Here is a 24,417-nt window from a genome sequence, read left to right on the forward strand (position 1 = left end):
AGAGAAAACAAATGAATGAAAACTGGTTTCCTTTTCCCCCTATACCAGTTCTTCAAATGTGCTGATACAATAACTGAGATTCTTTGTCCCTACACTGTGGTCATTATGCCATCTGAGGCCAGTGCCATTTTGATGGAGGGTGAAATGGGATCAGGGGACCTTTTGTTTCACCAAACATAATGGCTCTTTGTTGAAAACAGAGACAGAGAAAGAGGGAGGAAGGGAGAGAAAAGGAAGAAAGGAGGAGGATATCCAAAGCAGTGTAAGAGACAACTTTAGACTGGGTTCGATTTTTCAGGGAGAGAAAGTACAGAAACATGTTATTTACAATGTCATTCAGGTCCACTGCTCACATCAAACATGCCAACGTGGAAAAGGGAACGGCCATCTTTGTTTTCTCTGTCTTTGCTTCAACACCTGAGCGCTTGCGCCCCGGTCCTTCACCGGCGCATGCCTGGCTGTTTCTGCCTTTGCTTTTGTGTGTGTGTGACCGTATGTGTATTTGAGAGGAAGAGTAGAAAAGAGAGAAAATAATCATCCCTCTTTCTTGTCAGGAAGAGGGCTGCCACACACACAAGGGACACATAACAGGTTTATTCTCCGGACACCAGCCATGTAATGATATGAGTGTGAAATCCCTTTTTCTTTTTCTTTTATCCCTTTCTCTTTTTATAGCGACGCAGACACCAGCTTCAGGGGCGCGGCCCTAGCTCCCCATCATACATCAGGGGGTGTCACATTATGCCACATTATCATGTTGTTGCTAGGCGAGGACCAATGGTGTTGCTCGGGGTGGCTGGTGGTTGAGGAGCACAGAAATGTAACAACACCAGTTGGGGGGTGTATGTAGGAAATCACAAGAAAACCAACCACCATTCCTAAAAATCCTTTCTCAATGAGAAGCATGCAGAGAGACAGAGAGAAAAGGAAACGTTTCCCTGTGGATAAGAAAAGATCATCCATACAATGAAAAGCTTGTGCTGGAATGATATCTGAGACATAAATATAATTTGTACTCATATGTTGTAATATATAGCCTTTCAGTACGTCATATAACAGCCTATCATTGTAAAGAGGAATATTGAGAAATGCTTGCTAAGTGCGTACAACATCCATAACCATTAGACAGACCCATATTCAGTGGTCAAAGTCACATAGAAGGGCTCCAATAGTCCCAATAGCTTTTGCTGTCATCAGACTAAATGTGTCCACTGTCCAGATTAAAACAACCTTGGGCAGAGCTGGCTTGATTCCAGTGATGGACTTTTAATAGACCCATTTCACCTTCACTCTAAGCAACAAACCATATCAATACAGCTACTGAACTGAAGAGTTTTAATTGAACAGTAAACGACTCAACAACAACAATACAGGAAATAGGCTACTTGCTGCTTTGTGCAAATCGATTAGGCTATGCCATGTCTTGCCAGGTTAACGACAAGTTACTAACAGCTAAATATCTCTATGACAGAAAACGTTAATTTGATGTAAAGACAATCTTTAAAAAAGTATCTACTCTTACTGAAACACGTCCCTCGAAGAGTGACAGCTGTGTTTAGTCCCTAGCTTGCTGTCTCTCTTATGTTATGTTCATCATGAATGCGTGTGATTGCTCCCCTGGGTGTAACAGAAGCGTTCCCTGTTCCCTGTGTTCAGTCTTATTGACCTTTTGACCTCCACAGCCACAACATTTTGTACTAGTGACACCAAGCACACAGCCTCAGACAAAGACGGCAACACTGTGCATCCGTTACAGACTGAAGTAGGTCGAAGTGAGGTTAAGAGACATTCTCTAAATAGAAAGTGGTGATGACTGCATTCAAAGGCATAAAGTTTGTTTCTGACACTGAATATGTTTACAAGGTCTAATTGAGGGAAAGAAGCAAAGGTTCCCTGGTCAAATGCCAGAACTCTCACAGCAAAAAGCTAGAGGAAGATACCGGAGTCGTTTAGACCTGCTCCATGGGCCCTTTACTGTGACAAGTTTCCTTTGTCTTTGGAAGGAAATCATTATGTCAATATTGTGGTAACTCCATTGTACAACCCGTGTATCCATAACAACTCTGTTTCTCAAGGACAACAATGTAGGGTGTAAGGCTATTCCTCAGATACTCACCAAGTTAAACTTAAAGTGCTCTTAAAGTGCACTTGAATATTGCCATACATTTCAGAATTAATTGAAAATTAAACCCACTAAAAGTTTGATTAATTTAAATAATTCCATTCAGTTGCAATAAAATATATAGCTGCAAGCAGGAATGAACAGGGTTCACAGAAAGGACACAAGATCATTTGGATATCAAAGCAAGCCTCTGTCATGTAGGAACTATCTTCCTTTATACTGTATGTAATCAGTGAAAGCATTACCATATTTATCTCTCAATACCACAAAGATGACCCAAGTGAAGTTTAGTCTACATTTTAGTCATTTAGCAGACACTGTAATCCAGAGCGATTTACTGGCACAATTAGGGTTAAGTGCTTTGCTCAAGGACACATCTACAGCTTTTTCACGTTGTCGGCTTGGGGATTCAAGCCAGCAACCTTTCGGTTACTGGCCCAACGCTTTTAACCTCTATGCTGGTACACCTAGTCTAGTCTGGTGCTGTAGGTTGGTTATTTTTGAATGCAGGTAATCATTCTCAAATTCATTAGAGGCAAATTTATTGAGTCTATATACCAAATCTGGAGTCAATCTGATTCATGGTTCATGAGAAGAAGATTACGAAAGTTTTTTTATCATTAGCATATGTGCTAACATGCATCTATAGGTACAGTGTGGCCATATTTGAATGCAGCAACAACAAAAAATCTCAAAACAAGAAATCCGATGTTTCTATGTCAAACGTTTTTGTTATATTTCAGTCTTCTGTGATGTTAATAAAGTGTAATATTGGGATACAAACAAAAAAATGTAATCTCTATATCTGATATGATACAGGTGTCTTCTTTTTTAAGCCCATAACCATGAGTGAGGTGTGTACTTTTTTTTGGTGAGGTGTATACTTTCAAAGTAGATTTGTTTAAGACTACCAAGAAACATTCTGTGTGACCCTGAGTTAGCCCACTACAGTAAAAGGTTAAAGACTGACGTAAATGAAGTTACACAATAAAATAACAATAACGAGGCTATTTACAGGGGTTACCCCGGTACCGAGTTAATAATGTGTGGGGGTACAGGTTAGTTGAGGTAATTGAGGTAATATGTACATGTAGATAGGGGTAAAGTGACTATGCATAGATAATAAATAGCGAGTAGCAGCAGTGTAAAAAAAAAGGGGGGGGTTCAATGCAAATAGGGTGGGTAGCCATTTGATACATTGTTTAGCAGTCTTATGGCTTGGGGGTAGAAGCTGTTAAGGAGCTTTTTGGACCTAGACTTGGCGCTCTGGTACTGCTTGCCGTGCGGTAGCAGAGAGAACAGTCTTTGACTTGGGTGGCTGTAGTCTTTGACAATTTTTTGGATCTTCCTCTGACACCACCTAGTATAGAAGTCCTGGATGGCAGAAAGCTTGGCCCCAGTGATGTACTGGGCCGTACCAGGCGGTGATGCAACCGGTCAGGATGCTCTCGATGGTGCAGCTGTAGAACCTTTTGAGGACCTGGGGACCCATGTCGAATCTTTTCAGTCTCCTGAGGGGGAATATGCGCTGTTGTGCCCTCTTCACGACTGTCTTGGTGTGTTTGGACCATAATAGTTTGTTGGTGATGTGGACACCAAGGAACTTGAAGCTCTCAATCTGCACCACTACAGCTCCGTCGATGTGAATGGGGACGTGTTCGACCCTCCTTTTCCTGTAGTCCACGATCAGCTCCTTTGTCTTGCTCACGTTGAGGGAGAGGTTGTTGTCTTGGCACCACATGGCCAGGTCTCTGATCTCCTCCTTACAGGCTGTCTTATCGTTGTCGGTGATCAGGCTTACCACCGTTGTGTCGTCAGCAAACTTAATGATGGTGTTGGAGTCGTACTTGACCACGCAGTCGTGGGTGAACAAGGAGTACAGGAGGGGACAAACTTCTGAGGGGCCCCCGTGTTGAGGATCAGCATGGCAGAAGTGTTGTTGCCTACCCTTACCACCTGGGGGCGGCACGTCAGAAAGTCCAGGATCCAGTTGGAAAGGGAGGTCTTTGGTCCCAGGGTCCCTAGCTTAGTGATGAGCTTTGTGGGCACTGTGGTGTTGAACACTGAGCTGTAGTCAATGAACAGCATTCTTACATAGGTGTTCCTTTTGTCCAGGTGGGGAAGAGCAGTGTGGACTGCAATTAAGATTGCATCATCTGTGGATATGTTTGGGCGGTATGCGAATTGGAGTGGGTCTAGCATTTCCGGGATGATGGTGTTGATGTGAGCCATGACCAGCCTTTTAAAGTACTTCATGGCTACAGATTTTAGTGCTACGTAGCGGTAGTCATTTAGGCAGGCTACCTTGGCATTCTTGGGCACAGGAACTATGGTGGTCTGCTATGAAACATGTAGGTATTTACATGCTCTGAGTACACATCCTGGTAATCTGTCTGTCCCCGCGGTCTTGTGAATGCTGACCTGTTGAAAGGTCTTACTCACATCGGCTACAGAGAGCGTGATCACACAGTCGTTCGGAACAGCTGGTGCTCTCATGCATGCTTCAGTGTTGCTTGCCTTGAAACAAGCATAAAATGTATTTGGCCCGTCTCATTATGGTTCATGAGAATATTTTTTCAAAGGTTTTCAAACATTTCCAAGATGGAGGATATATACACTGAACAAACATATAAATGCAACATGTAAAGGGTTGGTCCCATGTTTCTTGAGCTGAAATAAAAGATCCCAGGAATGTTCAATACGCAAAACAAACCGCATTTCTCTCAAATGTTGATCACAAATTTGTTTACATCTCTGTTAGTGAGCATTTCTCCTTTGCCAAGATAATCCATCCACCTGACAGATATGGCATATCAAGAAGCTGATCAAACAGCATGATCATTACACTGGTGCACCTTGTGCTGGGGACAATAAAAGGCCACTCTAAAATGTGCAGTTTGTCACACAACACAATGCCACAGATGTCTCAAGTTTTAAAGGAGTGCGCAATTGGCATGCTGGCTGCAGGTATGTCCACCAGAGCTGTTGCCAGATCATTTTATGTTAATTTCTCTACCGTAAGCCACCTCCAGAGTCATTTTAGAGAACTTGGCAGTACATCCAACAGGCCTCACAACCGCAGACCACATGTAACCACGCCAGCCCAGGACCTCCACATCCGGCTTCTTCACCTGCGGGATCGTTTGAGACCAGCCACCTGGACAGCTGATGAAACCGAGGAGTATTTCTGTCTGTAATAAAGCCTTTTTGTGGGTGAAAACTTATTGGCTGGGCCTGGCTCCCCAGTGGGTGGGCCTATGCCCTCCCAGGCCCACACATGGATGCGCCCCTGCCCAGTCAAGTCAAATCCATAGATTAGGGCTTAACGAATTTATTTCAATTGAATAGTTTCCTTATATGAACTGTAACTCATTAAAATCATTGAAATTGTTGCATGTTGCGTTTATATTTTTGTTCAGTATATAAGGTTTCATGCCTTTAAGTCAAATGGGGTAGTGGATATGAAGGTTTAAGAGAGATTGCTTATAACAGCACCACCATAGGCCAATCAGTGACATTCTTTTTTACCAAGTTATTCATGGCCTCTAGTTTATGTGCCAAATTAGAAAAAAAGTTACCACTCTCTGCTTGAGTTATTTGACCATGTCAAGGAAAAACTGCTTTGCTGTGAACTAGGGGTTCATTTCATAAGTGAAATGGCTATTTTTGTGACACACAATTTTTTGTGGTCACTGACTTTTTAAGTCAACTACATAACGAGAGAAACAGCAAATTTTGCTCTCTGTGAAACAAGGTACTTTTTGTTCTTTGTCTATTCTCTGAGTCCCTCTAGTGGTCAATGGTGCAAACAGGCTGGCAAATAATAAATGTTCTCAGTATGTAGGCTACAGTCACTGCTGCCAGATTATGTTTTTGCCTTTGATATCCAGGAAAGCATTGAAGTTCTACACACTCAGTATTTTTGATTAAAGTATGATAAAAATGTTTATAATAGTCTTTGGATTGGGCTTCTCTACAGAACTCTTTAATGAATTAGTTTGGCTAACAGATTCAACTGTTGGCTGCACACAACCAAATGCAACTCAGGTATGCCTGTAATTATAGCTCTGGTCTATATGGACCACCAGCCACAGAGTAAAGCTGCAGTCGAGGAAAAGAGTTTGAAGGTGAAAGGTTAGTTAGCTTGGACCAAGATCCACTTACACATTTAACTATTCTGACCTGAATGGCTTTTCAGATTGGTGGAAAAAGAAAATAAAGCATGAGAAAGAAAAAAAGGCTCAGCGAATGACAGGAAAAGACATAAGATAAATAAATAAAAAACAGAAAAAAAAGGAGACATAAATAAGAGGCAGATGAAAATGAAGGGAACAAAGAAAAAGAGTACAGAGAGAGGGAGGGAGCGAGAGAGGGGGGGGGATCAAAATCTAGGCTAATCAAATCTCAGTCAGCCCAAACTCTCTGGTGCAACAATTGCAGTTATGTTGTATAAATGATGTAGAAACATTCAGGCAATCTCCTTGCTGAGGGTTTTCCCATGATTAACACTTCCACTGTGGTCATCTGGAACTAGATATAGGTCAGGGTCCACTCAAGTGGTTCATCTCCTGGAGTCCATTCTTAGTTTTATACATCTTATTGTAAAGTCTCCATTTGGAAAGGCTTACATGAATAATGCAATTGAAATTTAACCCAGTTAAAAGCCAGTAACCTACCTAAATGTGTGTCACAATTGGTCCCTTTGAAATCAGACCAAAATGTATTTCCCAGGTTTCCCCACAGAGGGGCAGTTACACAGTATACACACAGCCGCTGTAGTCAGCTCCTCAGATAGGGAGGATACATTCTGTTTGTCAGTGACAATGACAGTCTGACATTCAGGTCAGAGTGGTTAAAGGTGTAAGTGGATCTAACAGTGCTGAGCTGAGGTCCAACCTACAATAGACTGTCAGCATCCAGGATCAGAACTAACCAACTGTTGTATAGCCTAATTATCCCAAGGGATAATTCAAGATAATTATCAAATGTAAACATTGGTGGTTGCTCTAAGAGAAATAGTATACCTGAATACCTAATACCTGGACCTCAGCTCAGCACTGTTAGATCAATGAGATGAAACAAGCACTCGGCTTCAGTTGATGAATAACTATTGAGCATTTCTCTGAACTTCAAATAACAGGTTTAAAAATGTATGATTCCATCCTGTTTCAGACTGATAACCTAGTGCCAAGGGCGATTGAAGCATTCTTACCATCAAAATAAATGCATAACATAACAGCAGAGTCCTTAGATGTAGTTGTAACCTACACGACATGGAGTTCACTATTCGTTATTTTTTTTGCAATAGTCTCAGACAATGCATGGGACGTAATCCTTTCTCTTTTACATGAAAATGCCTAAAGAATATATAATTTCAATGGGGACGGTCGGTAATGCACAACCATGCTCCATCAACTAAAGTATTTGTCACGTTCTGACCATAGTTCTTTTGTGTTTTCGTTGTTTTAGTGTTGGTCGGGACGTGAGCTGAGTGGGCATTCTATGTTGTCTGTTTTTATGTGGAGTTTCTTGTTTTGCCTGATATGGTTCTCAATCAGAGACAGGTGTTTTGCGTTGTCTCTGATTGGGAACCATATTTAGGTAGCCTGTTTTGTGTTGGGGTTTTGTGGGTTGTTGTCTTCTGTCTTTGTGTCTATGCACCAGATAGGACTGTTTCGGTTTTTCACATTTGTTGTTTTGTAATTTTGTAGTGTTCACGTTTATCGTCTTTATTAAAACATGTTGAACACTAACCGCGCTGCGCTTTGGTCCTCTCCTTCGTCCACAGAAGAAAGCCGTTACAGTATTACCAATTCAAAACACAGGTTTATTTAAAGATTCCTACTGTAATAAAACAGAGGTTCGTTACCTATACCATGGATCATTTCAAAAGAGTCCGGCTATAATCTGTCACCATCTGAATGAATAAAACATGAGACGACATGAAAAAGGCTGAGAGAGAGTGGTAGTCAACTGCACGTCATCTACACATCTACACAATTTATTTCCATAAGCTACAAAAGTAATGTGTTGGGTCCAATTGAATCATAGCCTACTGTCTAAGACAGGCTCTCAGGATGAGATCATTCTGATGAGAAACCATCAGGGTGTATTAAAACACAAGTCATTACCACAGAAGTCACATCCTAATGATGATCATAAAGAGGATTGTCTGATTGCTTTTAAACTGGAGTCAGAAAAACAAAATGACAGAAGCTGTCAGGCAAGAAGCTGAGTTTTTTTTTATAGATAGAGGATGGAGCGAGAGAGAGAGAGAGAGAGGAGTGAGCTCAGGCAAGCTGAATGTGGACCAAATGGCCACAGGGGTGTGAGGGGTGCGATGGGCAGGTTGAAGGGTACAGTGGTCAACCCCACCACTCCAGCCACTCACGACCCTGACCAACACCCCAGGGGAGAGCTGTTTACCCCTGCATTCAGGTACCTCTCGGAGAGCATTTCTCCATGGCGACTGGTCTCTACAGTATGACAACAGTCACCAAGCAAACAGTCACAAAACACCAGAGTCACTGTGGGGACCAGGCACTGTCGCCAGGGTACTCCAGAACCTTTTCACAAAGGAGCAGTAGGCAAACAATGGTTGCCATGACAATCCAAGCCCAATTTGGCCATTACCACCTCAGTTCCACTGTGTGGAATCCATATTAAAACTGAGCCCAGTCCAGTCTATCCGTCAAGTTGCTGTAGAAGTACAGCTAGCATTCTTCAACAATCAGCAATGCATCTGTTATGCAAATACTATTCAGGAAAATATTTATTTTGAGTATACCGAAAATGTTTCAGACAATCAATTCATACAGTAGAATACTGTTGTTCAGACAGGCCTTTGTAAACAGTCACACTGTAGGGAACAGTTTATTGCAATGGGGAGGATGCCACATGCTATGCAAATGCATTCATTTTGAATTGATAACTGAAGTTGGTAGGTACATGACATAATGCAAAATGGTGCCGATTTTAGCCACACTGCACTGAGTTTTGGAGGCACATCAAACACAAGCAGAGCACAGCACCTTCCTCTTTGCATACTGTGCATAGCACAAGTCACTAGCACCATATGTGTGTGCCCATCAGTGGGTCGCAATGCCATATGCCTTTTTCTGCTGGTGTAATGCTTTCTCTGTGCCAATCATCCCCCTGCTTATGGATGGGACTCTTCATTTGTACGAGTTAGGAATGGTGTGTGTGTGCCTAAATGTGTGTTTGAAAGTGTAAACACATGCTTATTTGACAAATGAATGTATTCACGTTATGCCAGTGTTTGTGCATGATTGCAGACATTTCGTTTGTGAGAGTGTGTGTTTGTGAAAATGTGTGAGCGTGTGTGCGTGAATTAGTGCGAGTGTACTCTTACCAAATCTATTACTCTTATAAGCTTGCTTAAGCCAGTGGCCAGTGGAATAGCTGGAGTTCAGTTTCCCATCACAATGGGATCACAGAGTGGTGACAAGTCAAGAGACCTCGGGGAGCCTCTCTCTCTCCCTCCCGCTCCCATTCTCTCCCGTATCAGTGTATCAGCACATAGCAAACAGTTGGGCAGCACTGCAGGGACACAGAGAACTCCTGAACTACACACACACGCTTATTCGCATGCACATGGGCACACACACAGCTTTTTATAAGTGAATTTTCACACACACTCAAGCCCCCTCCTGTACCATTTACTCCTCTCCATAGAGGAAAGGTCATCTCCCATTAAGGTTGTGTTGGGGTGACGTTATTAGACTAACAGTTGAAAACAGAAGTTGGGTGTATCTAAAGATTTCACTTTGAAGTTTATGTATATATATAATATATATATATATATATATATATATATATATATATATATATATATATATATATATATATATATATATATATAAACATACACAGTACCAGTCAAGTTTGGACACACCTACTCATTCCAGGTTTTTATTTTTTATTTTTATTTTCTACATTGTAGAAAAATAGTGAAGACATCAAAACAATGAAATAACTCATATGGAATCATGTAGTAACCAAAAACGTGTTAAACAAACCAAAATATATTTAATATTTAGATTCTTCAAAGTAGCCACCCTTTGCCTTAATGATGTCACAACACAACTGATTGGCTCAAACCCATTAAGAATGAAAGAAATTCCACAAATTAACATTTAACAAGGCACACCTGTTAATTGAAATGCATTCCAGGTGACTACCTCTTGAAGCTGGTTGAGAGAATGCCAAGAGTGTGCAAAGCTGTCATCAAGGCAAAGGTGGCTACTTTGAAAAATATAAAATATAAAAAATGTGTTTAACCTTCACGAGCCTCTACCCCGGGTCCGGGAGCACCCCCCACCCCCCCCACACACTAATTAGCATAGCTAGCATAGCTTCAAAAGTAGATAGTAGCATCTAAATATCATTAAATCACAAGTCCAAGACACCAGATGAAAGATACAGATCTTGTGAATAAAGCCACCATTTCAGATTTTTAAAATGTTTTACAGGGAAGACAAAATATGTAAATCTATTAGCAAACACGTTAGCAAAATACACCACTATTCTAACTCCATCAGTTTCTTACTCCTTCAGGTGCTATCACCAATTCGGCTCAACTAAGATATTGATATCCACTAACCAAGAAAAAACCTCTTCAGATGACAGTCTGATAACATATTCATGGTATAGGATAGTTTTTGTTAGAAAAAAGTGCATATTTCAGGTAGAAATCACAGTTTACAATTGCACCCACCATCACAAATCGACTAGAATTACTAGATAGAGCAACGTGTATGACCAATTTACTCATCATAAAACATTTCATAAAAATAGACAAAGCATAGCAATGGAAAGACCCAGTTCTTGTGATTTCAGACCATATTTCAGATTTTCTAAGCGTTTTTCAGCGAAAACACAATAAATCGATAAGTTAGCATACCACATGTGCAAACGTTACCAGAGCATCGATTCCAGCCAAAGAGCGCTATAACGTAATCACCGCCAAAATATATTAATTTTTTCACTAACCTTCTCAGAATTCTTCCGATGACACTCCTGTAACATCATTTTACAATATACATATACAGTTTGTTCGAAAAGGTGCATATTTAGCCATACAAAACCGTGGTTACACAATAAAAATACTAGGAAATCAAGCCTCAATATGTCGGACTCATCTATCAGAGTGATCTAGTTAATTGAAAGCTAATCATATACTTGACTAAAAAATACAGGGTTGACAGCAATCGAAAGACAAATTAGTTCTTAATGCAACCGCTGATTTACATTTTTAAAATTATCCTTACTTTCAATACAGGGTTGGCCAAGTGAAGCTATACCAAACAAAATGGCGAAATATGCGTTTAAAATATTTCGACAGAAACACGATTTATCATATTAAATATTGCTTACTTTGAGCTGTTCTTCCATCAGATTCTTGGGCAATGTATCCTTTCTATGTTATAAACGCTTTTGGTCGATAGATGTCCTCTGTCCTTCGAAATGTCCACCACCAACGACCGACACCCTAAAACGTGGCCAAACTTTCAGAGTGCACAACAAAGAAATTCCTCAAAATCGCACTAAACGGATATAAATTGATATAAAACGGTTCAAATTAACTACATTATGATGTTTTAACAACTATAACGACTGAAAACATGACCGGAGAAATATTGCTGGTTAGAAAACGATTTGGAACGAGGCAGGTCCGATGGCCTTGACGCTTCAGGCGCACGTTGAGAAAGGGGGGTCCTCTGTACATTTTGGTCTTTTGTAATGGCTGTGAACGTCCCATCGATTCATTGAAAACGTGATGACGTACAGACACCCAGAGGAAGACGTAGGCAGTGTCGGTTTCTTCATAGCATTCACTGTCGCCTTATAAACAGACCCCAGATCAGAGGTAAAAATTTCTGAAATCTGAACCCTGTCATGAAAAGTGCTGTAGAAATTGTTCTGTACCACTCAGAGACAAAATTCCAACTTCTATAGAAACTAGAAGGTGTTTTCTATCCAATAATAACAATAATATGCATATTGTACGATCCAAGAATTTAGCACGAGGCAGTTTAATTTGGAGACACAAATATGCTAATGCGGAACAGCACCCCCTATAGTTGCAAGAAGTTAACACTCTTTTGGTTACTACATGATTCCATATGTGTTATTTCATAGTTTTTATGTATTTACTATTATTCTACAATGTAGAAAATAGTCAAAATAAAGAAAAACCCTGGAATGAGTCGGTGTGTCAAAACTTTTGACTGGCACTGTGCATATATACATACACACAAATAAATAAAAAATATCACAACACAACATCCCTTCCCTCTCACACCTTCTTATATCCCCTGTTGGCCAAAATTCTTACTCCTGATAAATAGAAGGCAACTGTTCAAAAAAGGAAATTAAAGGCTGCCATCTCAAGAAAAGTTATCAGTACAACCTCTCAAAGTGTATACATTTCTTTCTAAGTGTAGAAAAGACATTAAATGTTTCAACGAGGATGATACAGTGGGAGGTTTGGAAGATTTCCAATTAAACAAGATCTGCCAGCGGGCTATGAGGGAAGCAAACGCTACAACGTCTGCTATACTTTTAGTGAGACTAGGCAACAAAGATGGAGCTCCTTTGATAGCTATATTTAATATTTAATATAGCTATCAAAAGACAAGGCTGCAGGTCAATATCTACAATTTCAGAGAGAGTATTAACAAAGGATGATCAATACTCAGACAGCTTAGAACATTAATGAAACATATGGGTGTGGTCTGCCGGAGTGATTTAACATCTATCACTTCATTTGTGTCTGGGAGGAATTTACTACGTTTTTCTTTGGTGTAGTGAATTCTGTGCAAGACCTTGAACTGAATGAAACTTAACCGAGCACACGGTAATGTGGAGTTAACCCTAAGAAGGGCCTCCTCCCACCAGTCTTCTGTAAGGTCAAGTTCACTACCCCAGTCTGTCTTGATTTTGTTTATTGGAGAGGGTTCAGAGGAAAGCATAATGTCATATAATCTAGGAATCAGACCTTGCCGAATCCACGGCAGGGACAAAATATCTTCTAGCAACGTCTTGGGAGGTAGTTGAGGAAAGGTGGGAAAATGAGAGGGAACACTGTTACATGCATGAAAATAGCAGAAAAGATTTGAATGAGCAAGATTATAATTTGGTTCCGAGATAATTAAAACGGTCAAACTTCCCATCTAAAAACAAGTATTTGAAACATACCAATCCTCTCTCTTGCCACTAAACAAAAGCCCGGTGGTGTTTGGAGGGTAAAAAAAGGTGGTTGTTACAGATAGGGCCTAGAAGAGAAGGGGCAGAAAGTCTAAAATGTTGACGAAATTGTCTCCAGATCTTCAAAGTAGAGTGCACAATAGGGTTTCCAGTAAACTTTGAAGAACACAAGGACAGTGGGGCACAAGTAAGAGCAGAAAGGAAGGATGATTGGCAGGAGTGTGCTTCTAATGAGCACCATACCTTAATCTTTTTCATATTGGCTGCCCAATAGTAAAGCAGTAAATTTGGAAGCGCCAATCCTCCATCTTGTCTCCTTCTTTGAAATATTGCTCTACATATCCTAGGTCCCAGATAAAATGACTGATGAGCCTATCCAACTTGGTAAAAAATTATTTCGGAAGACATTGAAAAAGGTGTAGAAACCTAGGTAAATGTTCATTTTAACAGATTGGATTCTGACAGCTAAGGAGAGGGGAAGACTATCCCAGCGTTGTAAGTCTGCTTTAACTTGTGTGACTAGATTTGCAAAGTTAGTTTTATGGAGGGTAGCCAGACAATGTGTTATATTCACACCTAAATAGGAAAAACCAGAGGGTGACAGACGGAAAGGCAGGGCTCCAGGGGAAATTTGCTTGGCAGCAGGGTTGATCGGAAAACATTCACATTTCTAAATGTTCAATTTGTAACCTGAGAATGATCCAAATGTGTTTAAAATATGCAGTATGTTATCGACAGAGTTCACAGGGTTAGTGATATATAATAGTAGATCATCTGCCTTCAGTGACACTGTGTTCTTCACCAGCTCGGTGGATTCCAGTGAATCATGATGATAATTTTAAGGCCAAGGAAAGTGGTTCGATCACAAGTGCATAAAGGAGTGGGGACATAGGACACCCTTGACGGGTCCCTCTGGAGGGTACGCTAGCCGTAGGAGCAGAATAGAGCAGATTAATCCATGAGATGAAATTGAACCCAAAACCAAATCTTCCCAAATTCTGAACTAAATAATCCCACTCCACCCAGTAAAAAGCCTTCTCCGCATCAAGAGAAACATCAATTTCAGGGTCTGGAGAGACAGAAGGAGATAATATAATGTTCAAAAGATGGCGTACATTGGAAAACAGTTGTTGCCCTTTGACAAAACCCATTTGATCATCAGATATGACATCCTGAAGGCAGGGTTCCAACCGACATGCTAGAACCTTAGCTAATAGTTTAACATCAGCGTTCAAAAGTGAAATAGGCCGATATCCACCACATTCTGCTGGATATTTATCATTCTTGAGTATAAGTGAGATGGAGACTTGAGTTGGCGTCGGGGGAGAGAGATTTTTAAAATAAAAATCGACGAGGAAGCCATCGGGGCCTGGGGTCTTCGCATTAACTTTAGACCCTTTGTTATCTCATCTAGATGCAGAGGGTTAACCAGAACTTTACTTATGTTCATATTAATGGATGGAATATCCAAGTTATCTAAAAAGTTGTCAATAGCCGTATTATCTGATGGGGGTTCGGGTTTGTAGAGGTTAGAATAAAATGACACAAGAGTTGAATTCATTACTTGTAAGATTACGGGAAGAGTCATATACCTGAGAGATAAGATGAGATGCTGAGTGGTGTTTAAGTTGGTTTGCCAAAAGGCGGCTGGCCTTGTCACCATATTCGTAGTACGTCCCCTTTGTTCGTTGCAACAGAAACTCTGCTTTATCAGTGGAAAGCAGATTAAAATGAGTTTGAAGTTTTCGCCTTTCTGCATATAATTCAGGGGATGGTGAAGTTGAATATTGCCGGTCTGTTGCCAGGACTGAGTCCAACAGTTCTTGACATTTCAGTTTTCTTTATTTGACATAATGAGCATTGTAATACAGCTTTGAAAGTCTCCCAAAGAAGAGAGCTGGAGGTGTCATCATTTTTATTTGTTTGAATGAATACATCTATGTTGGTTGAAATAAAGTCACAGAATTCTTTGTTAGACAATAGGGCCATGTTAAATCTCCAATTCGACTGTTTTTTTGCGTTCGGAGTAAGAGCTAAGACCAGAATAAGGGGGGAATGGTCCAAAATTACTATAGCAGAATATTCAGCAGTTTTAACTGAGGGGAGAAGGGCTCTATCTAAAAAAAAAGTAGTCTATGCTTAGGTAGGCTTGAAAAGTAGGAGGTCCTTTCTGACAGGGTGGAGGAAGCGCCATGGATCAACACAACCTATTTGGGTCATAAATGTAGAGAGAGCTTTTGCTCTGGGATTAGACCGGTCGAGTCTTGGTTCAATAACACAGTTAAGGTCCCCGCTGAAGACAAGGCGGTGTGTATCAAGATTAAGGAGACAGGCTAAAAGAGATGTTATAAATCTAGTGTCATCCCAGTTAGGGGCGCAAACATTCGCAAGTACTACAGAGGTCTGGAAGAGGGTGCCAGTAACTATTGTATACCATCCTCCAGGATCTGAAATTATCTGTGAGGGTGAAAACGGTACTATTTTGTCTTCCCCTGGCTTTGCCGTTAAAATTAGAATGAAAAACCTGTCAAACCCATGCTTCACGCAATCTAGTATGGTCATTAACACGTAGGTGCGTTTCTTGAAGTAATGTGATATCAGCATTCATGCTCTTCAGATGTGAAAATACTCTGGAGCGCTTAATTTACCTCCCACAACCCATGTATGTTCCTTGTCACCAGTCTGATTGGAAGCCCCAAAATACCATCCTGACTTGTTGTTGAACTAGACATGAATCCTTATAAAAGGAGAAGTCAAATGAAAAAGAAAGAGGAAAAGAGAGATTGAGAGAGGAGCAGCATTAAAAAAAACATTTGAATAAAAAAAACTTGAATCCTTTAGAGAAACAGAAACGGAGCACAATAATCTTTGGATAATGCCAATTATCTAGTAGGCTATGAAAAGGGTCAGCACCTGTATTTGTAAATTGTTACAAACGTCCTTCAATAACAGTAACATTTTGGATATGTACAATCAAGCAAACGAACCATAGGTCTAAAGTCTTCAGCTAGTGCAACAGTTAAACAACAGTACAATTGGAAGAGAAGAGTGATAGTTTTAGAATCCAATGTCGTAGTGGAGTCCAAGATAAAGTGAATGTGACTGAGGACCATCAGTGACCAACATCACCAATTAAGGCCAATGTAAACCACGGTAGTTCAGAATGTCCATTAAAAAAAATATAAAAAATACTATTAAAAAAACTGTTACATCAAGCAGACCCCCAATGAAAAATGTATATATACACAAATATCGGTAGACAGGATTGGTGTCTAGCTAGCGAGTAACATTAGTATCCGAAATGACCTAAATGCGGCCAAACTGCAATGTGGGCTAAGATCACTTTATTGGTAGTAAAAATAAATAAATAAAAATACTGCGCTTTTAACAGCGATTGTCTTTGATTAAGAAACTAAACAAGATCAAATGAAAGTGTAAAGAGCAGTGAGAGAGCATAGTATGTCATTGTCAACAACAGAAACTAGTTATGTACTGCCTCAAACAGACCTACAGAAGCTAGCAAGCTTTAGCATAGGATGGCCATAGATGTATGTAGCCTAGTGTCCACACGGTCACTAGGACTAATGTTACTCGCATAATACAGGCAGGTGAGAAATCATCCCAATTCAATTTAATCCCTAAAATGGATTAAATAAAAATATTTCCTCATCCATCTACACACAGTACGCCATCATGACAAAGCCAAAACAGGTTAAAAAAATTTTTTTTTTATTGTATATATATATATATATATATACAGTTGAAGTCGGAAGTTTACATACACTTAGGTTGGAGTCATTAAAACTCGTTTTTCAACCACTCCACAAATTTCTTGTTAACAAACTATAGTTTTGGCAAGTCGGTTAGGACATCTACTTTGTGCATGACACCAAGACATTTTTACAACAATTTTTTACACACAGATTAATTCACTGTAATTCACCATCATTCTTAAATAGAGAAGTTTGGAACCACCAAGATTCTTCCTAGAGCTGGTCGCCCGGCCAAACTGAGCAATCGGGGAGAAGGCCTTGGTCAGGGAAGTGACCAAGAACCTTATGGTCACTCTGACAGAGCTCCAGAGTTCCTCTGTGGAGATAGGAAAACCTTCCAGAAGGACAACCATCTCTGCAGCACTTCACCAATCAGGCCTTTATGGTAGAGTGGCCAGACGAAGCCACTCCTCAGTAAAAGGCACATGACAGCCCACTTGGAGTTTGCCAAAAGGCACCTAAAGGACTCTTAGACCATGAGAAACAAGATTCTCTGGGCTGATGAAACCAAGATTGAACTCTTAGGCCTGAATGCCAAGCGTCACGTCTGGAGGAAACCTGCACCATCCCTACAGTGAAGCATGGTGGTGGCAGTTCATCGTACTGTGGGGATGTTTTTCAGAAGCAGGTACTGGGAGACAGTCAGGATAGAGGGAAAGATGAACGGAGCAAAATACAGAGAGATCCTTGATGAACATCTTCTCCAGAGCACTCAGGACCTCAGACTGGGTGAAAGTTCACCTTCAACAACATTCCTAAGCACACAGCCAAGACAACGCAGGGGTGGCTTTGTGACAAGTCTCTGAATGTCCTTGAGTGGCCCAGCCAGAGCCCGGACCTGAACCCGATCGATCATCTCTGGAGAGAACTGAAAATAGCTGTGTAGCGACGCTCCCCATTCAACCTGACAGAGCTTGAGATGATCTGCAGAGAAGAATTGGAGAAACTCCCCAATACAGGTGTGCCAAGCTTGTAGCGTCATACCCAAGAAGACTCAAGGCTGTAATTGATGCCAAAGGTGCTTCAACAAAGTACAGAGTAGAGGGTCTGAATACTTATGTAAATGTGATACTTCAGTTTTTACTTTTTTATAAATTTGCAAAAAATTCTAAAAACCTGTTTTTGCTTTGTCATTATGGGGTATTGTGTGTAGATGGGGGGGCGTCGACAATGTAATCCATTTTAGAATAAGGCGGTAACCTAACTAAATGTGGAAAAAGCAAGGGTCTGAATACTTTCCGAATGCACTGTATATCACACACACACACCACACACACACACACACACCACACAACACCACACACACACACACACACACAACACACACAACAACACACAACACACACACACACCACACACACACACACACACACACCACACCATCAGACTGTGTGCATGTGTCAATCAACACTACTCAGATGAGGGGAAAATGCCATAGCCAATTAATGTCAGTTACGGATACGGCTGTAATCCACAAAAACTGAATTAATGCATATAAATCTGTAGCTAATACGGATCCATTATGCCTCTTCCTGCTTCATGCCCATATACTTAAAAGAGGACAAATGAGAATATCACAAATTGTAACAGTTAATCATGTCAATTACAGTTTGAGAAGTTAATCCAGCTGTATGGCAAAGTCATGCAAGGGTGTGTGTTAACATCTTCACTGCCTGATCGAACAAGCACGGCATCTTTTAGCCTCATTGGTTAGATGCATACCTAACAAGACCTTGCATCAAAAATAGAGGTCTATAATAAAGAATATATTGTTATGCACTTGTGGAGAGGAACAGTAACCATGCATCACTCAGCACAGCTATAATTAGAATTAATGGTTTACCATTGTATGAATTGTAACACCAATCGTTACCTGACTATCCTAGTCCTTGACGACTGAAAACGTATAAACAAGACCACTAATCAGGGAGTCTGCTGATTGGAAATGATCAACTCCCAGCACTTTGGTACCTAATTATGGATCTCCACACAGACGACTTTCCTTAATCAAGAAAAACACAGTGAGAAGTGCCAGACATGAGATCTGCAGAAATGGCTGCAATTCAGCCTAGCTTATTGTATGAGGTCTGCAATAAACCTATTGCTATTGAACTTTAGTCAATACAATGATCTTATCACTTTTCAAGCCTTTGCATTAAATAAACAAACAACATGAATAAAAGTACATGTGCATAATGTTTTATCATATTATGTGGATCTGAAATCGGACCTTAAGTAAACATCAGTCCATCATCAATTTGTGATTGATGCATTTCAAAGTAACAACACTAAACCAAGTCATGCATAAATGAGATCCAATCACCTTCTCCATCTCTGTAACACAATATCCGAGAGAGAGAGAGAGAGAGAGAGAGAGAGAGAGAGANAGAGAGAGAGAGAGAGAGAGAGAGAGAGAGAGAGAGAGAGAAGTGCTCTTCTCTCTCTCTCTCTATGTTCCCTACAAGCCTTATAGCTCTGAGATGAGATCCAGGGCAAAGCTGATAAGCAACACCCTTCCTCATCCCCTCCTTTCCCTCACTCCACCCTCCATCCTCTTTTACTCCTGTCAAATGCTGCGACTCCAGTCTCAAATCAGTAGACATTTCCTCAAATGTCAGTGCAGTCATTCTGCGAGGGGGGGGGGGGGATAAGACCCCCCTCTCATTCTCCCCCTTCCCATCCCCCCACACGAGAGCTGTCATCTCCACCTCAACGCCGAGATAACATTTGGGCACCGATGCGTGTATCACTCTTAAGTCCCCATAACTTCACCCGTCCTGGCTGTACCTTCACCTTCTCCACTGACCTCATACTGTCATTGCTACTCAGCCAGAGGGAAAATGAAAAGCTGAGAGGTCAAAGGTGAGCACTCAAACTCGGACCCACAGAGGAATCCTATTGTTTCCTCCACCACACCATTGATTTTGGCCTATAGACAAACTAACATCACATAGGGAGACTTTCTGTTCGGAATAGAATCTGAAAAAATACGATTCCCCCATTCCCCTACAACAGTATCAGACACATCGGAACAGAAAGGAAACACCAACGTTTGCATGGTACTAGGCTACAATCAGAACAGTAGCCTAACCTGTAAGGCCTACACTCAACTATTGGCATTGGCAAAAGCAGATTTTCTTTCTCCTTTCAACCTCCTTTCCCTGACTCTAGAGTCAATCACCCACACTCCATCCTTTAGAGATGGAAGGAGACTGCAGTGGCTTACCAAGAGACTGAAATAAATATAAATCACAAATGGATAGTAGAATAGTTAGAGCTACAAATAATTAGATATGACTTACCCATGTTACCCCTCTTTTCATCTTTGAGTCAATGGAGGTCTAGTGTCAGTCTACGTCATCAGGTGGGAGAGGGGTGAGGCAAGCATGAGAGTAGACTAGTGGACACACTGACAAGGGAAAGTGTGGTTGTGTTTACCAGGAGAGTGTGTACAGGCTGTTAACACACTTTAGCAACAAGTGACAGAAGGGTTACAGTGAGTTAATCACCCAACGGCTAATCAGGTTAGGAGATCAACAAATGAGCTTCACCCTGAAAGGAGGACGCAACCCGTGAGACAACAGAGTGGGTCAGCGCCATTGTATGAATGAAGCAACGGGAGGTAGGGGTATACATTAGACCCAGTGCAGTCAAAAATGAGATTTTCCTGTGCTTATATGTCTTTTCCACACTATGAGGTTGGAATAATATTGTGAAATTGTGAAAATGATGATAATGCCCTTTTAGTGTAAGATCTATTTGAAAAGACCGACAAATTTCAGCCTGTTTTGGTGAGATGGAGGTATGGCCTGCCTGGTGACATCACCAGGCGGTAAATGAGTTAATCGACCAAAAAGAAAGAGTTCTAAACCTTTCTGCCAATAGTTAACAGACCAATATGATAGAGAGTTCCTCTCGGCGGCAGCTGGCCTAGCGGTTAGAGAGACAAGCCAGCAACTGAAAGTTTGCCAGTTTGAATCCCGGGTCTGATGGGAAAGTGAGCTGGTAACTGGAAGGTTGCTGTATCAAATCCTTGATCTGATTGTCTGCCATTGTGCCTTTGAGCAAGGCACTTAACTCCCCACAACAACAGCTCCCTGGGTGCCCAGTGTGGCAGCCCCCTGTACCTCTCCCCCCAAAAAATTGTATGTGTGTCTTTCAGAGGGGTTGGGTTAAAAGCGGATGGCAAATTTCGGTTGGACCTTGTGTCCAACGGACCAGTAAAGTGACCTTAATCTTAATAACAGCTAATTATAAGTTTCCCCTAGACAGTCCTTGCAAAAGTTGTTTGAAAAATTGCTCTTTGCTAACAAGAATATTTGTACTACCATTTGAAATGAAACGATCACATTAAGGTACTTAATTGTTACCCAGAAATGATTTGATATTGAGATAAAAACGGCTGCATTGGACCTTTAATATGACAACATTCGTTTACCCACCCTTCATCTACTAAAAGGGATGTAGAGAAATAGTAAAACAGCTGAATCCACGCACTTTCTGTTGCTGTGAATTAATACACAGTTGTGGTGGTTAGGACTGTAGCTTACACCAACTGCACCGCTTGCTTTTGTTTGGTGGGGTCAAGCGCTCAGCCTCGTGCGGTCTCCTAGACAATTGACAGAGAAGTGCAGGCACAGAGCCGCAAATAGAAGACAGACGAGTAGCCTACTGCGCAAGAGAGAAAAAACATTAAAGCGTCTTTCACACTCTGTGTTTGGTGCACATTATTAGTCTGGCCTACCAAATGAAATACTTGATGCCTGCTCCTTTTGTCTGCACACGCTCAGACACAAGGGTGACATTTAAAATGCATTTGAACCGGCTGCCAGTCATTTTAATCCCCTGTGATTACAGGTTTTTTAAAGTCTGTTCTTATTCTTAGTCTTGAAGCCAAACTGACCTTTACAGTGTGTTTCTTCAACTACAGACATTGATGTTGGAACTACAGTCTGAGACTGTCTGAGACACAGATACAGATACAGATACACATGATAAATTATTATTTTCCTGTATTTCCCTGCCATGACTACACATAGCCATAAGAATCCAACTAAATGTCCATTACTTCTCTCTCTAACTGGAAAGGGGCTATGCAATGATCAGGACAGTGCCAGATATGCCTCCAGAAAACATAACTCAATCCAGGGACGGGAGTTGGCGGTGTCATAGCTGTGTGAAGTATTTTTTAACTAGGCAGGTCAGTTAAGAACAAATTCTTATTTTCAATGATGGCCTAGGAACAGTGGGTTAACGGCCTTGTTCAGGTGCAGAACAGCAGATTTTTACCTCGTCAGCTCAGGATTCGATCTTGCAACCTTTCGTTTACTGGCCCAACACTCTAACCACTATGCTACCCTGCCGCCCCAAGAAAACTGTATTAATAAAAATACAGTGAGGGAAAAAAGTATTTAATCCCCTGCTGATTTTGTACGTTTGCCCACTGACAAGAAATGATCAGTCTATAATTTGAATGGTAGGTTTATTTGAACAGTGAGAGACAGAAAAAAAGAAAAATCCAGAAAAACGCATGTCAAAAATGTTATAAATTGATTTGCATTTTAATGAGGGAAATAAGTATTTGACCCCCTCTCAATCAGAAAGATTTCTGGCTCACAGGTGTCTTTTATACAGGTAACGAGCTGAGATRAGGAGCACACTCTTAAAGGGAMTGCTCCTAATCTCAGRTTGTTACCTGTATAAAAGACYCCTGTCCACAGAAGCAATCAATCAATRAGYTTCCAAACTCTCCACCATGGCCAAGACCAAAGAGCTCTCCAAMGATGTCAGGGACAAGATTGTAGACCTACACAAGGCTGGAATGGGCWACAAGACCATCGSRAAGCAGCTTGGTGAGAAGGTGACAACAGTTGGTGCGATTATTCGCAAATGGAAGAAACACAAAAGAACTGTCAATCTCCCTCGGCTTGGGGCTCCATGCAAGATCTCACCTCGTGGAGTTGCAATGATCATGAGAACGGTGAGGAATCAGCCCAGAACTACACAGGAGGATCTTGTCAATGATCTCAAGGCAGCTGGGACCATAGTCACCAAGAAAACAATTGGTAACACACTACGCCGTGAAGGACTGAAATCCTGCAGCGCCCGCAAGGTCCCCCTGCTCAAGAAAGCACATATACATGCCCGTCTMAAGTTTGCCAATGAACATRTGAATGATTCAGAGGACAACTGGGTGAAKGTGTTGTGGTCAGATGAGACCAAAATGGAGRRCTTTGGCATCAACTCAACTCGCRGTGTTTGGAGGAGGAGGAATGCTGCCTATGACCCCAAGAARACCATCKCCACCGTCAAACATMGAGGTGGAAACATTATGCTTTSGGGGRGTTTTTCTGCTAAGGGGYCAGGACAACTTCACCGCATCAAAGGGACGATGGACGGGGCCATGCACCGTCAAATCTTGGGTGAGAACCTCCTTCCCTCAGCCAGGGCATTGAAAATGGGTRGTGGYTGGGMATTCCAGCATGACAATGARCCAAAACACACGGCCAAGGCAACAAAGGAGTGGCTCAAGAAGAAGCACATTAAGGTCCTGGAGTGGCCTAGCCAGTCTCCAGACCTTAATCCCATAGAAAATATGTGGAGGGAGCTGAAGGTTCGAGTTGCCAAARGTCAGCCTCGAAACCTTAATGACTTGYAGAAGATCTGCAAAGAGGAMTGGGACAAAATCCCRCCTGAGATGTGTGCAAACCTGGTGCCCAACTACAAGAAACGTCTGACCTCTGTGATTGCCAACAAGGGTTTTGCCACCAAGTACTAAGTCATGTTTTGCAGAGGGGTCAAATACTTATTTCCCTCATTAAAATGCAAATCAATTTATAACATTTTGACATGCGTTTTTCTGGATTTTTTTGTTGTTATTCTGTCTCTCACTGTTCAAATAAACCTACCATTCAAATTATAGACTGATCATTTCTTTGTCAGTGGGCAAACGTACAAAATCAGCAGGGGATTAAATACTTTTTTCCCTCACTGTATATATATTTTTTCACAAAAGTAGTGCACTAGGCCTTTACTAGTCCTGTATTAGTGGACCAATATAGCCCTCTGTAGCCCCCCAAAAATCCCAGTATCTGTGCTAAATCTCTACACTGTCCTGATCATGGCATAGCACTGTTCTTGCTCAAAGGTCTGAAGGTGCCCATAGCTGCAGGAAGTAGTTTGGGGGTGGGGTTTACATTGAACATTTTCCCAGTATTTAACAAATGTTCCATCCTGAGAATAAATCACTTTTCTCCCAGGTAACCAGGTATTTCCCTGCCAAAACCGGAAGTG

This window comes from Salvelinus sp. IW2-2015, linkage group LG18 (assembly GCF_002910315.2).
Source record: "Salvelinus sp. IW2-2015 linkage group LG18, ASM291031v2, whole genome shotgun sequence".
In the NCBI taxonomy this organism is placed as follows: domain Eukaryota; kingdom Metazoa; phylum Chordata; class Actinopteri; order Salmoniformes; family Salmonidae; genus Salvelinus; species Salvelinus sp. IW2-2015.